At 40.3% G+C, this 16,402-nt stretch overlaps 1 protein-coding gene across 49 annotated transcripts in view; it reads right to left on the bottom strand.

Moving 5' to 3' along the window:
• LOC103480676 (protein tyrosine phosphatase receptor type D) overlaps positions 1-16,402 on the bottom strand; it is a 455,017-nt gene that overhangs the window by 163,656 nt on the left and 274,959 nt on the right. Inside the window, exon 1 of one of the 49 annotated variants that reach the window (XM_081600009.1) lies at positions 3,596-4,144. The exons of 47 other annotated variants lie outside the window; for them this stretch is intronic. The gene's annotated coding sequence lies outside the window, so the exon portion shown is untranslated. Of the gene's footprint in view, positions 1-3,595; positions 4,145-16,402 lie in introns of those variants that run through there. One more of the 49 variants, XM_081600011.1, reaches the window with a different exon arrangement.

The following is a 16,402-nucleotide window of genomic DNA, read 5'->3' as shown; positions in this document are numbered from 1 at the left end:
AGTGAAGCGATTGAACAGAGGATGGGGGAAAACACAGCAGGACCCGGTGCCAAAGTGAACCAAGGGTAAAGTCATGATCACTTCATTATACTGCAGCGCAGCTCGGTGTTGTGCGAAATCAAACTGCTTTTTCATTTGTCACATTGCATCAGGTTTGGTCCCGGTGAGGTGGGTTTTGTAGTTGGTGGGAGCCCCGCCGGCCCAAACCGCAAATTCAAGGCAAAAAACATCATCTTACTAACCAGAGGAAACTTTACCACATAAGCTCATTCATTAGTACACACGCCTTTTTATCCCTCAATACAGCAGCTAGCAGTCATATTCATCTCCTGCATCCAGTCCACCACCCACCCTGCCAAAGAGCGACTTGGACTGCCATTCAGTAGAAAGCTGTTGAGGGCTACTGCTGGTGCAAAATAAAATAGAATACACCCACTGGATTATAGAGGCCAGGCAGTGAAGGGGGTATGAGGTGCGGGTGGAGGGTTGGGGGGGGGGGGATGTGTTGATTGCTAACAGACCTATTGGCACTCTATCCCCTCCACTTCCAACGCAGCGGCGCCTGATAATTGTGGCCTCAGTGTTTGCGTATCCGTTTATGTAACGTAAGTGTTGATTTCTCATTCCAACACTTGTAATGGGGGGCCTTGAAATTCCTAAAGCAGTGCTCACAAACACACTCTAAAGGACAAAAAAAGTAATTTCTCTGGCCTTTTTTTCCTTTTCATATTTTCTCTCCTCTACACTTGAAAGTAAACCAGTGAGTCAGAGCCACTTGGCTGTGCTGCTGAGACAATGGGGCTGTAAGGTGCAGGCACGCTTGGTTGTAAAGAGAGGTCGGCTTTGCTCCTGAGAGGCACGCAAGTGTAAAAAAAAACAAAAAAAAAACATGCCAGACACTGGGAATAAAAACAAGCTTTCAGAAGTCAACCAATAAAATGTAACAAGTTGCCTACATTTTATTGAAAGGAAATATAATTAGGTTATTTCTAAGCAAAAAAAACAAAAAAAAAACAATATGCAACTATGACAACAGATTTCAAACAAACACAAAAACCTACACGACTAAATTATTTACATGTTATCTAACTAAGATCATGTTTGCTAGTTTTGTCTTTCACAGTCTTTGATTAAAGCATAAAACATTAGTGGAACAGGAAAAAAGAAACTGTGAGTCTGTTCCACCATGGCAGCATATTGGGCTTTTGGACCAACTGAAATTGCATCCAAACTTTTAAAATGTACCTTTACTATGTGACATATAAACTTTTTCCCTGATTTGATGTTCAGTACTAACACAAATGATCATTGCCCCAGGGTTACGGCTAGTATGACCTAAACTTACTGGTAAATTGGGCTCAACTAGACTAAGCTAGTTAAACCTGGGATTCTTGCTAATAAAATGTTATTAGCAACAACTGCCACAGAGCTTAGAAGCTTTGTTTGTTAGCAAAGTTAGAAGTAGAGCCGTTACTTAATTACCTACTTAAAGTTGGAAACATTGTTTTATAATCTGTTCTAATAAGATGGCCTGTAAACAGTTTCCCAGTCAACCACAGCTAATGTGTGCCATTCAAAAGCAACGACTACAACAGGGTTAAAGACTCCAGATTAATACCAAGTTTGACTTTAACATTTTATGGCTGTTTCTAAACTACCTACTAGTTGTTAGGGTTATTTTTATTCAATTATTTAAATTGTAATAACAGATTTATCACTCTCAAAAATTGTTTTCTCTTCTAATTTGCTGTTGCAAAGCGGACTGGGGGATGAGGGCGGCGTCAATGGAATCACAAGTATAAAACGTACAGACAGGGCATTTCCTTTCAAACATGTACGTTTTGTTTTTGTTTTAAAGGTTTGGATCCTCTACCATGACTCTTCTTCCAGACAACCAGACAACCTGGTTCTCATATTTCATTAAATATTAATTTCTCTCTTCATTTGTTTGAGTTCAGCTAAAGGTCTCCACCTAAAACAACACAAGGCAAAGAAGGGTCGACTGCATGAAAATGTCAGCACCACTGCTTCTTTTTGATGACTGGACCACTTCCTTCCTCCAGCGACTCGGGCTGAGCACCGCCTCGGTGCACTCTCCTCCTTTTGCACCAGCAAAATAAGAAATCGAACAAGTACGGCGCAGCGTTAATTTGCCTCGTGTCAAAATTTGGGCAGCCGTTGCTAATTGTTTGGGGTCTGATCCACAAAGGCTCAAAGAAACATACTTGAATAAGAAACTAATAGTTTTAGAAAAATCATGAACTAACCTAAACTGAAACATGTGGTAGGAAAGAATAAAAAAAAAAATGCTTTTAGGCACCTGTGTGTGAACAACAAATTTTGAATATAATCCTCTAAAAAAACAATATAAAAAAGGATTTGGGGGATGATAATAATAATAATAATAATAAACACTTAAAAATGTTGTTTTTTTAACCACTGTAGAGAAACGGATAAAAAGGTCACACTAAAACAAACTGGAACACTTGGATAATTTGTTTTTAATTATACATCAGTGTGTGCAGCACACAAATAAACTGACAAAAATAAAAATTTTATAACGTTAATGAAATCAAATCAAAAATATGCTGAGATAAGATAAAGTAAAATTTAAAGATTGATGATGAAGAAGGATATTAAAAAGCAAAAATTTCCCCCAGTCCCCTTTAAGAATTTAGATTTTCTTTGTGTTCAACAAATAAAACACACATTCATGCATCTTTAACAGAAATATTTGAGCATTCTGCTCAAGAACCTTTGCTTAGTTATTACTTTTACAACGTAGGATAAAAAAAACAATTGTCTTGTATCTCATCTTGTGTGGATTTTCCCCTCACATTAGTGCCTTAAACATCCAGTTTAAGGGTTTGTAAAAGCTCCTACTGCATCCTCCTTTGTCTGGGAAGAATGAGTCCCCTAGTGGCTCAACAGGCGCACTGAGCACAGGTGCTCTGCGCTTCTACTGGAAACGATGAAAAAAGGAGAGAAAAAAAAACCATCCACTTTCACCTGATTGACAGGACAGCACTTCATTTGCGTGACTGACCGACTCTGCGTCAACTTTAACTTTAAACATCCCCCACCGCCCCTTCCCTCCTCAGCCAAAACAAAAATAAAACGCGTTCTATAATAAGCCATCTCTCTCTCTCTTTTTTTTTCCTCCTCTATTTTGGACGTGGGGATCTCTGGAGAGTTGCAGGAATTCGCTTTGAAAAATTCTTCACAATCCAGCCGCATGCAGAGAGGAGTCTTGTGCAACTTTAAAAGGATGCGGTGTATGAACTGTATGTGCATGACAGCTTTAAAAATAACACGTCCCCTTGTCTATTTCAGATATTTTTGATGACATTATGCAAAGATAAATAGTTGCGTGCCAATATGAAATGGGATTAAAAAAAAATTTAAAAAATGCCCCGTGAATAGAAAAAAATGGGCGCATTTACACAGAAACAGTGGTTACAAGAGGAAATAAGTGGCTTCAAATAAACTGGACACAAAGAAGATCACTAAAACAGCATGTGCAAGCCTGATGGACAGATTAAAGCGCTGTCAACACACCTGAAATCACTGCAGCAGTCCCCCACAGTCCCCTTACCTTAGCACCATTTTGCGGTCACTTTCAAACTTGTTCTCCGCTCTTGTTTTATGAATGTTTTTCTTTTGAATCTTGGCTTTTCTTTAGAGTGTTCTCTTCTTCTTTTTGTTTTACATCCAGCAACGCGAGTCGGGTAAAAACCAATAAAAACATATGGAGAATAATTAAAGGTGAGGGTTTAAAAAAAAAAAAAAAAAAAGGAGAAAGAAAGAATCCGCTCTCAGGTTTTTCTTCCTGCTGTTTTTTCCACGTTTTTCCGTCTCTTTTTCCCACTGGAGTCGTCCGCGACCAAAGCGCTGGAAATCACGTTCTGGTTTATTCCCTCTGCTGGAGGGTGTCGCTCGTCGGGTCTTCGCTGAGTTGGACGTGGCGAGACTGTGGTTGTGTTTGGAGAGCCGCGGTGCGACTGCCTGCCTCCCTCAGCCTCTGTCCCACCTTCACACTCTCTCTCTCTCTCTTTCTTTCTTTCTCCCGAACACGAACCACGCTCGGTCCGCCTGTAACGTGCGCGCGTGTGTTTGACTGTTTGACGGGCTGGGAGTGACGTAAGTCCGCGAGGTCCCGGTCCGCGCGAGACACCACACCACCAACACCAAGCACCCAGAGAATTCCTATGCAGGAATGTGCACTTGTACATGATCAGATTTGGATGGAATAGAGGAGGTGGCCACGTGGGAGTGCGTGCGCGCGTGCGTGCTTTCCGTGTCTGCGTGTTTGTGCAGGTCTGACCTCCTAATTGTCAGACCGAAGGGGTCTTGGAAAGTATTCACACCCCTTCGACTCCTTTACGTTTCTATCGCGCTGCAACCACAAATTTCAACTATGACAAATACGAACAGTGCGGCAAGCAGTTGTTTTCAGCTCTCATTACCCGAAAGAGTGCTACCCCCATGCTTTGGAGTAACAAAAAATAAATAAAATTACATTCTAAAATTTTGTACTTGTTCTTATAATAATTTTCATTAGTGTTTTATGTAGTTTTGGTGCAGCTTTCATGTGTAAATATAGGCCGGTTGTTAAAGTTTCAGTCAAAAAAGGAACAGAAAATGAAATGTTCGAGACATTTGGGCGTCCCTTGCAACATATTGGTTTGGTGTCCCCTCAATTTCTTAACACTGCACACACCACCCTAAAACATATTGGACAACACCCTGATGACTGACTTTAGGGTTAGCCACATAGGACAGCTTTCAGCAATAATTTAATGGTGGACTGCCTTTTTCATTGTTTCATGTATCGCAACATAACACCCAAATAAATACTGTATTAGAATTTGTGTCAAAGTCATACATAATGTTTTCTGTTGTTTTTTATGTTTAGAAATGTTTGAAGCTTTGTCAAATTCCCTAGCATGGCAAAAATATACTCTAATAGTCTATGTGTGGACAAATAGACACGTGTTAAAGACAAAGAGGACAGCATGAGTTCCATGTGTAAGTAATGTGAATAATTTCAGTATCTGATAAAATATTACCCACACTGTGCATTTATTTATGTATTTTTTAAAGGCATAGTTTGTAGAAGGGATGCCAGTGACCACTAAGAGTGGTTACAATATATATATTTTTTCAAAAAAAAAAAAAATGAAATACAATAAAAAAAACATTTATTTTGAGGGTTTGTACCATCTCCCATCCAGCAGGTGGTGACCTAAATGACTGGCTACAAGGTCAAGCACTAGAGGCTCTTTCTGTGTTTTAATCTTAGTAAAATTCCAGTTGTTCTATGAAGGCCTGAGAAGTTTTTGTTAGTGAACAAATCATGAAAACCAAGGAGCACACCAGACAAGTCATGTCTGTGGATAAGTTTAAAGTAAGGATAGATAATGAAATGATGTTCTAAGCATGAACACCAGAAGCTACGCAAAGCTTCCAGACAGACTTTAAGAAAGCTGAAATCTTCTAGATGGCAGATGGTGCCCTTGAAGACATTTCTGACCCTAAGGTAGCGTTAGCCAACTTCTAAGGTGAAGTTTGTTGGAGCAGCAGCTTACCTACAGGTAACATCTGCAGCTAAGAGAAGGTATTGAAGACCTTTCTGATAGGGATAGGGAAGCTGGTCTTAGGATGCCAGTGCAGGTGGTGGAAAACAGAAGAACGTTGGCTACAATAACACTCTGGACAGCGGCTCCCACCCCATGCATGAAGTGGAGAGCACCTTCAGTAACAGACAGCTGCGTCCTAGTTGCACAAAGGAACGTCATCGCAGATCCCTCCTCCCAGCAGTTGCTGAACTTTATAACCCTCACTGCTCCCAACAAACTGAATAAAATTTTACATCCCAGGTGTTATTCACGGTTTTCTTTTCAATTTCAAACAACATTCCTGTTTTTCAGTTGCACATTTCTTTTATCAGAGTTTGCTGTTAAGAGTTGTACAGCATTATTTTTATTATTATTGCACAGTTGTATTCATGTTTGTCTGTTATTTTAGTTGACAGCCTGGGTAGTTTGCTAGTGCAGTCAGGATTCACCAGTATCCTCTGAGGATCTTTAAACTGTGATAATTAAGAGAAATATCCAAATAGAGACTGAGTATTCAGATTTTACACATTAAAGCACCAAACCATTACAATGTCAGGCAACAATGATAAACACAGGGGAAAAAAACACCTACAATACATTTGTCTATCAGCTAGATGTTCACACTTTATTTTTTTCCAGAAATCCCTCATGCAGAGGAAGCTGGTAAACAGACTTCCAATGGTCAGATGGGTGTCACTCCATTAAAAACACCATCTCCTGCATTAAGGTCACCATAAACCCATCAGTAAAAGCGACAGGCACATTGAAAACCCCTGCAGGGACAGGGTATTGATTATGTTGTCAGGCTGAGCGTAAATGTGCGTGCTTGTCTGTTCAGGAGGCATTTCATCTGCCATTTTACTTTTTCCGTCAATGGCATTGCTTTTAGATTTTGGGAACCCGTTCTGCGTTGTGTACTCCAAGGTCAGCCTGTTCAGCCGTAAACTCATATTCCGGTTTGTAATGGGTAAACATTTTACGCAATGTCCCGAAGATGGGATTTATACACGTCATGAACTCTAAACAGACATAATGTTGAGCAACACTCGGGATGACGGAGCTCTTGATAACACAGGAAAAAGCATGGTCTCTCTGATGTGTTAGTGGGGGGAAAATAACAACGTTGGCCCCGGGAGACAGATTCCTATGACCAATTGTGGTTTTATGGCAGCAGCTCAAACCCCTTGATGAACAACCCAGCCCCGAAGACACAAAGATCTAGAATCTCACAAAAAAAGGAACTTTGAGAGACTTCTGAAGACAAGAGACCTTTTTCTTACACAGAGTAAGTTATGTCAGGTATCTGACTGGGTAACTCTGAAGGGGATTTATGACTGCAAATTACACAAGCTCCATTTCCTGAGGGTAGAACTTGATAGTCTCCACAAGTTCAGGAGAAATATTTGGTTTTGCGACAATGAACAATGAAGATACTTAATGGAATTACTGTTTTGTGAACTATTGCCCTTTACCTGTAGGAGAGACAGACAGAAGTGGGAGAGAGTAAGTTCACAACATAGTCAAAGTTGACTATGTTTTTGTCAATTTTTGAAGAGATTTACAAAAATGGTCCTATGTGATCACCAGATGTATGGATAACAACCAGATGAACGAGATTCCTTAACCCAAGCATTTGAAACCAACTTTCTCCATAAGGAGCTTTAAAGAGAGATTTGCCATCTGAAGGAAGCCTGGGCTACAGTCACTGCTACTGTGGCTGGCCTTAATTTTATTTTATGCTAGCGCTGGTAAAGAGTTTAAGGTTCTTGTCTGCATTGGCTAACTTCAGAGTTAGATGCAATAATGTGGTTCATAAACCAATTATCCTTTAATATAAAGTATCCAGTGGTACAAAGGTGAATCATCAGTTTTTGTCTAGCGAGGATAAGAACAAAAGGTCCATCCAGGAGACCCAAAAATTAACTGGAGGGACAGTACATGTTCCTTCTGGCCTGGAAACTCTCTGGTATGTGCGGGAATTATCTAAAGATTGCATTTGAATGGAAGAGTATATTGGTTTCTCTCCTGGATAGATAGACATATGGATGAATGGATGGATGATGGGTGGATGAATGAAGGGAGGAAGGGACAGAGGGATGGAGTGTTTAATAAGCTGTAGGACACTGATACTGGGCTGGTATAATGTAAGGGAGGAGTGTTTCTCCATTCGTTGTTCTGCATGTTTACATCTAAACACACATGGAGGTCATGCAAAGTGTATCCCTGACTGACAATCACTATGTAAATATGATTCAAATGTAGCAACTGATGCCAAAGGTTATCAATATGCATTTGCTTTGGATGAATAATGTAGGCAAATCTTTTGATGCTCTGTGCACCTGCCCACACACCCAATCTTTGGAGGTTATTCTGACTTCACAGACCTAATTACTGCAATATTTTCACACTTCTTTGAAACTATGTTAATTTCTTTTCCCTTTTTTTTCCAGGTTATTTTTCAAAAGAGAGAAAAAAACAATGAAGGTAATTGGCTGACAGATTATTTAAATGTCATTTTGAGTAATGAGGTCAGGCAGTATTATTAACACTTAAAAAATTAGTTTTTTACCAAAATCAGAACGGAGTGTAAATTTTGATTCATTTCTATGTCTTGTGTCCTAATAAAATGTTAAAGCATAAGTTTTCTTCAAAAAGAAAAAAAAAACCTTCAACATTTGCATAAGTGGTCATTTCTTCCTTTGGTTTTCAGCTTCAGAAATCACCTTTCTGTTGCTAAAATACTCATTTCCATCTGTCAAATGTTTTCTTTTCCTTTGGCATTTTTGAAGATTCAACAAATATAAATGGAACAAAGGTCACAAAGATCATTTTTTTTAAAATTGTTTTACTACTAAGCTTAATAGTATGTGTTGAAACAGAACCACCATGTATAAATAACTTATACATCACAGGTTCATGAATAAAGTTTGAAAACAGGTAGATATATCTGGTATGAAAAGCAGCCAGAGGAAAACTTTGAAAGACCATCAGAAAACTCAAACTGAAATCAAAAGCACTTTATGAGATTGAAAGAAAGCCTGGCTCCTGTGAATAATCTCCGTAGCTTTAAGCAAAGTGCTTCACCTTTAGTCTGCTTAAAGAGGTACTCCGTAATGCTAGTCAGCTGAATCTACAGTAAAGGCTATCACAGGCTCAGACTGGATTTTGTTGCTCAATAGACTGGAGGTCGCTTTCTTTTGTAAGTCAAACCAACAACTGCTGTATGGGTCTGAGTGAGGACTGGTACTCTGCATTTCTTTTTCTTTCTTTCTTCACAAGTTGAACTGCAGACGTAACAATGCGGTCCTATTATAATTCTGGACCAAAACGGACAACGCCACTTTTTATTTCAAACTGGCAGAAGAGAAAAATACAATATGTTTCGCTGTCAATCTTCCTATAGCCTGGGGTGCACGCCTTCTCACCCTTGACAAGTTCCTGGCACTTTACAAATGACTGTCAGTCAAGTCATTACTCTCAACTCTGTGACCCAAAGACAACGCCATATGTAATAAGAAGAGGGGCAACTTATCGGAATAAAAAAAAAAAACAGGAATTTTTGCTTTCAGCTCCCAACATCTCATAGTTGATGTATTTATAGCCCATTACCTCCCCTCCCCAACCCTGATCAAGTAAACCAGTCATCGTAAAATTAATTTCCCCCATCAAGCGAGACTCATGCTCCTTGGGATAACAATCTATCTTAAGAGGATAAATTTAATCCAACGTGTTGAGACGGATGGAGATTGACTTGTTTATGGCCGTTGCCCAAGCAGTCAAGGGAAAGGAAAAAGGGGGGAATTAAGCGCAACAAATGTCAAGGTGATCTTAGATATATCTCGAAGGCACAAAAAAATATAGGCCAACACCCGATGCTAGGGCTTCGCCGAGACATCCAATACTTCCACTTTTCTTGGAATCTGTCCGTTGTGATTGATAGCCAAATATGCAGTCATCCTCTCATGAGCAATTAACAGTGAGCCGGAACTGGAAGACTTTGTCGCCTCAAACTGCAGACAAAATGGGCTTTTACTTGTGTTACTCTGATTGCTATAACTAAGTTCAAGATTGACAAGAAGTACTGGTCAGAAGCCAGACTGAGCTTTACACAATCCCTTAATGGATCCAGTGACTCTGCATGTATGTATGTATCGCTTACTGACCCACATACCTGAAGACGTCATATCCATCTCAAACAACACCCCAAAGCAAAACATGCGCAAATCTTTTTGGAAGACAGAGTATTAGGTTAACCCCTCTTATCTTTCCCAATGACTCCACTGGAGAATTTCCTAAACCCCTACAAGAACAAACTTGCTGCAATTAATCAGGTATTATTAAAGCAGTCTTGACTCCAAAAGAAGAAGATTATACCTTACAGTGTGTATTTGGAGTGCCTTGTACTTCTTAACATGAAAACATTTATGTTTTACTGTTACAACCACAAACCTCAGTTTATTTTATTGGGATTGTATGTGACGGACGAAAACAAAATAGTTTTTAATTGCAAAGCAGAAGGAAAATACAGCTTTTCAGAATATTGAAAAGCTGTATTCAGCAATATTCAGCCTCTGTTACTTTGACGCCCCCAAATAAAATCAGTGCCACCAATTGCCTTCAGAGTACTGTGTGCAGTTCATCCTCAGTATAAGTCCAGCTGTTCTGTGAAGGTCTTGGAGGTTTGTTGGAGAGCAGAACAGACAAGTCAGGATGAAATTGTGAAGATTAAAGGCAGATTAGCCTGTGTAATCTTCTCTGAAGACTACATTTCAACAGTGGTGGCACCGTCATGCTGTGGGGACACTTTACTTTAGCAAGTTCAGAAGAAAACAATAGAAAAGGAAAAAGGGAAAGAGTGACAAACAGGATAAATGCTTTTTAAGCCCTGTCAGAATAGTCACTGGCTAACAGGGGCTTCAAATCTGTGTTACTAAAGAGCCAGGCCACCGTTTTAAAGAGCTTGGAGTCTAACACACTAATCAAACCTGAATTGTATGGCTTCTACATTGAGCAGACATATTATAAAACCAATTTGAACTTCAGGAAACCATTCCTGGATTTATGGCCAAACAAATTTTACTTTAAGCATAGAAAAGTAGAATAGTCTACACTACTTTGATATTTAAATCACTGTTTGGGATTTGTGACACTTTAATTTAATCTATGGCTCTGCAACTCTGCAAAAAAAATCACAAATTAAAGAAGCAAAATCAATGAAAAACTGATATACTGCATGTATTATTTTAGACAGACAGACAGGTGGACAGATAGAAACTTCATATTTATCTATATAAAAAAAAAACATTAGTTTGTTCTATATAAGTTTTAGCCAAAGTAATTAAGAGTTATAGTGGAAGGTCCAAAGAGGCACTTGCAGCTCTGGAGCCGCAGGTTGCAGACCCCTGATCTAATCTAATCCTATTCCTGTGAAACTAACATCCCATATTGTCTCGCACTGAGCTCGATGCATCATCAGTTCTCTATTCAGGGCAGTCATAACGTTAAGGCTGAGCACTGCAAGCAGGTGCGATCTAATCAGATTTGATACAGCTCCACCAACAGGCGTCACACTTTGACTGGGATACTCTGTGCCAGTGGCGGAGCCAGAGGGGGGGCCAGGGGGGCCAGTGCCCCCCCTGTCATCTGATTGGCCCCCCCAGTGGCCCCCCCAGATGATTGACATGTAACAGCACCAGGTTATTCCTGTACATTATTTGGAATCATTCTAAGTCAACCTAATATCTAAAGAAGAAAAACAATAATAAATATATCAAAAGAAAATGTATAAAACTTTATATAAGTCCATGTGATGACATAAATAAATAGATTTAGATCAGGCGCGATGCCAGCCTCCTTTGTACTCATAAAAACAAGCTGAAATTCTTGTCCTGGGTGTTTCAGTTGTGCTGCGCTGTGGTGCGACTCAAAGGCTAAAGCACTTCATACCTGGTGGTTGTAAAACACCAATAAGTTATTTATTGATCCTCCGCAAAAAAAAGAAAAAACCGAAGAGGGGCCGACGATGTTCGTAGTTTGGAGGAGAGGTGGCGCTAGAGTTTTTTCGTTGTCCGTCAAAGAAAAAAATAATTTTATTTCCAATTTGTAGTCATCAAACGAAACATTTATTATTTCTCTGTTAGAACGTTTTTGAAATCAGGTAACAATTCACGAAATGACGTGATTAGAAGACGACAGAACTCTGATCGTTTCCTGATCCCTCAGCGGGAGAAAAACTCCGCAGAAGCGGATCAGCTGAGCTAGAAGCTCCAAAGTCTCTGGTCCGTTAAAGCGTCCAGATCAGAGATGATTCTCTGACTGATATTGTTCTTAGTATGATTAATAATGAGCTCCACGATGTTCTTTGTGCGTAAAGTTGAAACTGTCTGCGCACCAAGTGGTCAGCTGACCACAGACTGGACAGAAACCAGCGGACTGCTCTCTGTTCTTTTCAAGACGAGGCTGAGGAGGGAATCTGACATATTAACTAGTTTTTACTGGTTTTGTTTTTAAAACACCATTAACTAAGCAGTGTAACTATATATTGTATATTTGGCGTTTGTCATCTCATGTGTGATTAGTTGGAGCGTAACGGTGGAGCATTTACGCGCATTTATTGCCCAGCGCTCTGCGCTTGTTTCTGCCTAACGGATCTGCACTTTAAATTCTTTCCTCTCTCAACAGTCAGCTGTTATTCCTCTACTTAAACTACAATAAGTAGATCACATTCTCTTTAGGTTTTCTCTGTGTGCTGCAAACTCATTAAATGTAAACTCATTAGAAGCCCGAACCACCATCAGGCAAATAATTCTGGTCCGACCCGAAATATTGTTACCTGTCAAATTACCTGTCAAACCAGAGCTTCCTAACCAAGGTGTCCATAACTCTTCAACACGCTGTCAGCTCTCGGTCAGAAAGACGCATTTAGTTCAGTGTCCATGAGATGATATTCAGAAAGGATCTTTTATTTGATTGATTTTAGTTTCCTCTGCGATGAACTCTGCATAAAGTCTATCATGTCTCCATGTGCTCCAGTCAAAGGTGTTAATTATAACATGTCAAATGACAGAGGGGCTTAAAAATAACCAAATATTCAGTTTGGTTATTTTTTTAAATGATAGATAGATAGATAGATAGATAGATAGATAGATAGATAGATAGATAGATAGATAGATAGATAGATAGATAGATAGATAGATAGATAGATAGATAGATAGATAGATAGATAGATAGATAGATAGATAGATAGATAGATAGATAGATAGATAGATAGATAGATAGATAGTTAAGTATAATTTGCATGATAAGTGGCTGATTTACAATTATATGTCAACCAAAATTTACATGATGATTATTATTAATTGAATTGAACATGATTGTATATAATTACAAAAGGTGAAGTGAGACATATTTAAGTGTGATTTATTTGGATAGAGGAAGTCTTTTATTTTGAAGAATGCTTAACAGGATCTGGTTCTGTCTTTTGTCACTGTCTTGCTTCTGTTGATTTTAGTTGCTAGGTAACGAACAGCTGTTGCCGTTATCAGCATGGGCCGTTTTCTCCTCAATAAAAACTGAACAGAAATGTTCAGTAAAAGACATCCGAGCCCTGTCTTGATTGAAGAAGCTTTCTCTCCGTAACATAGGGACTTATAATATATATATATATATATATATATATATATATATATATAGTGAAGATTCCTGCACACCTCAACATCCCGGAATAGCACAGTCTGACCCAAACTCTTGCCCGAGTTGTTCTTGAAATCTGCCTTTGAAATACAATCATGAAGCCCTTTTATACCCAAGACTCCTGAATGACGCAAGACAAGAACTTCTAAGTTTTGGACCTCAATAAAATGATGTATAAGTGCAGGGCTGGATCCTGTTGTTTCTTATGTTTCGTAAAATAGTCACAGCATTAAATTGTCTGCGAAAATGTATACAAATAAATATAATAAGTCACAGACTGTTCCTAGCACTGTGCAATTATTAATACATTAATAATCCTAATAAATTTCCGTAATTGTAATTAAAAATTATAGTGGAAAAAGGCTTCAGAACATTTATACCACAGCAGGTATGGAAAACCACAAAAGCAAAAATTAAATCATATACAAATCCTTTAATCTCTTCATGTAAAATAAAAATTATGTTTTATTTAAATATTTATGCCAGCTTGAGTCATGCAGAGCTGAGCTGATCATTTCCATAGCAACGATCAGAAGCAAGGCGTTGCACCAGAAGTCCAGTGAGCTCACTGATGAGGTCATAGGTGACATTATGTACATCACAGTAGATCAAAGAAGTTCTAATGCTTGAATGCTGGAATCTCTAAGCATCAGTCAGGATCCAGACATTTCTACATTTCTTGGAGTTTCACAATTGTGTAAAGCAACAATGTTCAGTTTTGCGACAGCGCTTGTTCCCCTGATATTCCCGGTTGGTTGGGGCATCGGATATGCCGTGACGACTGGGATGAAGAAAGTGTGCGATCGTTTTTTTCCAGGTAAGGATGGCAACGAAGAAAACGACCAGAATGAAGAGGACGATCTGTTTTGGAATGGATTTCCATCCAATTCCAAAGAACGAACCGACCCGGCTGGGGAGGTTTGTTCGCTGGATGTTGGGACCTCGGACTCCATCTCGTCCTCTGAACGAGACAGTACAGAGGACGATGGTACTGTCTCTGGACAAACCGACCCGGCAGGGGAGGTTTGTTCAGAAACGATGGTACAACGTGAGGGTGAGACTGCAGTCGCAGAAAAATCTAACCCGGCTGGGGAAGATTGGTCTGCGGCTGATCTCGCAGCCAAAGCTGTGGCTGAAGTGACAGCCAAAGCTTTGGTTTCGCTGGTCCCATCCTTACAGGATAGTAGTCCTCTGAAGGCCACTTTCTCAGGGTCCTTTGAAATACAACGTTTCCCGGACGGGGATCGTTGTATTTCAGAACACAACAGAGTTGCTTGTTTGTCCGAAAAACCAGCTCTAAATGTAAATGTCTCTGTTGCTGTCGAGGTTTCCTGTTCCCCTGACGTTAATGCAGTGGATGGCGTTGGCTCAGATCTGCCAGATGTAGGGACGACATCTGCAGGACCAGGACAAGAGGAGGAGAACTTCAAGTTCTCCAATGAGCTCCAGAACAGCTGGGTGAACGCTGCCTTCCAGAGCGTCCTAAACTTGAGCGTCACCAAGCGGTGTCTCGCTCAGGAAAGGGTTTTTCTGGAGGCATCGTCCATCCCCTGCTGTGGGAGTCTCCTCCTCTCAGCTGTCCGCCAGCCCGGCAAGCATTTTAGTCAGGAAGACCTTTCCCCAGTTCTGATGGAGCTGAGGGAGAAGAAGCTGCCATCAGGCGGGGGAAAGGATTTCGACACAAAAAGTTTGCTGGAGTCTGTGCTGGTCTGGCTGGATTCGTTTGGTGGCGACACAGATAGAGAGTTGTATGACAACGACTCCTGCTCTAACTGTGGAGCCACTTCCCTCAGGCTCCTGAACGACGGCGCCCTCATTTCACTTCCACCAGTATTATTTTCAACCAGTATTTCTATACTGCTTGAATACTGGTTGGATTTGGCGTGCAAACGCCGTTGTTCAGGCTGCGGGTCACCCTGGCAGAAGAAACACTGTCTGACCGATAACAAGGTCCTGGTGTTTTTTCTGCATAGGTTTACCAGGGAATACCGAACAAAAGCCACTCAGACCATCGATGTGCCTGCAGAATGTGGGACGGAGACGTACCACCTGTCCTCCGTCATCTGTGGGGATCCAAAGCAGACAGACATTTACTGTTACTTAATGAAGGGAGAACGAACCGTGAAGGCAGACAACGAGCATGTCTTCACTGCAGACAGCGACTGCAGTGAAGACATGATCAACAACGGTTTCATTTACATTTACGAAAAGAAGTGATCAGACACCAGAGGTTAGTTTCTCCAGCCCCTCCTCTGGAAGAAGACAAAGGGCCCTTTGGAAAGGAGCTACAAATATTAACATCGGAAGAAGAAAAGAATCCTAGAAGATCTAATTAGTAATCATTTTGAGCTGGAGAAATCTGACTGGGACCAAACATGTGTCTGATTTAAATTTATGGGACAAAATGTAAAAAGATTTGACAGGTTTCTCTCCGGGCACTCCGGCTTCCTGCCACAGTCTGAAATCTCCACTGAAATGATCCAGTAGGCCAGGGGTCACCAACTCCAGTCCTCAAGGGCTACCTACCATCCTGCAACCTTTAGATTCACCTCTGCTCCAAAATGTCTGAATTTCCTCACCAGCATTCATTCATCTCTGCAATAGGCTGGAAATGAGCAGCTTATTTGATCCAGGTGTGTTTGAGCAGAGACACATGTAAAAGTTGCAGGACGATAGATAGATAGATAGATAGATAGATAGATAGATAGATAGATAGATAGATAGATAGATAGATAGATAGATAGATAGATAGATAGATAGATAGATAGATAGATAGATAGATAGATAGATAGATAGATAGATGGATGGATGGATGGATGGATGGATGGATGGATGGATGGATGGATGTACACACACATTTTAAATGTTGCCCCCCCAGAGGTAGTCCTGGCCCCCCCTTGGCCCCCCCAACTTTAAAAGTCTAGCTCCGCCACTGCTCTGTGCGCCCCTGGTGTTCCTCAGCTGGGACCTTCCTAACACAAAGCTGCAAGAGAAGCAGAAAACGTAAATTCTTTTAAGCGCGATGCAACTCTGAACTGTTAGACGAGGCAAATTAAAACCTGAGGGACCACTGATCACTTATTGTGTCTAAA

Source organism: Poecilia reticulata, chromosome 18 (genome assembly GCF_904066995.2).
Source record: "Poecilia reticulata chromosome 18, P_reticulata-male-v2, whole genome shotgun sequence".
NCBI lineage: Eukaryota > Metazoa > Chordata > Actinopteri > Cyprinodontiformes > Poeciliidae > Poecilia > Poecilia reticulata.
The sequence above is the reverse complement of the archived record's forward strand: the minus strand, read 5'-3'. Positions and strand labels throughout refer to the sequence as shown.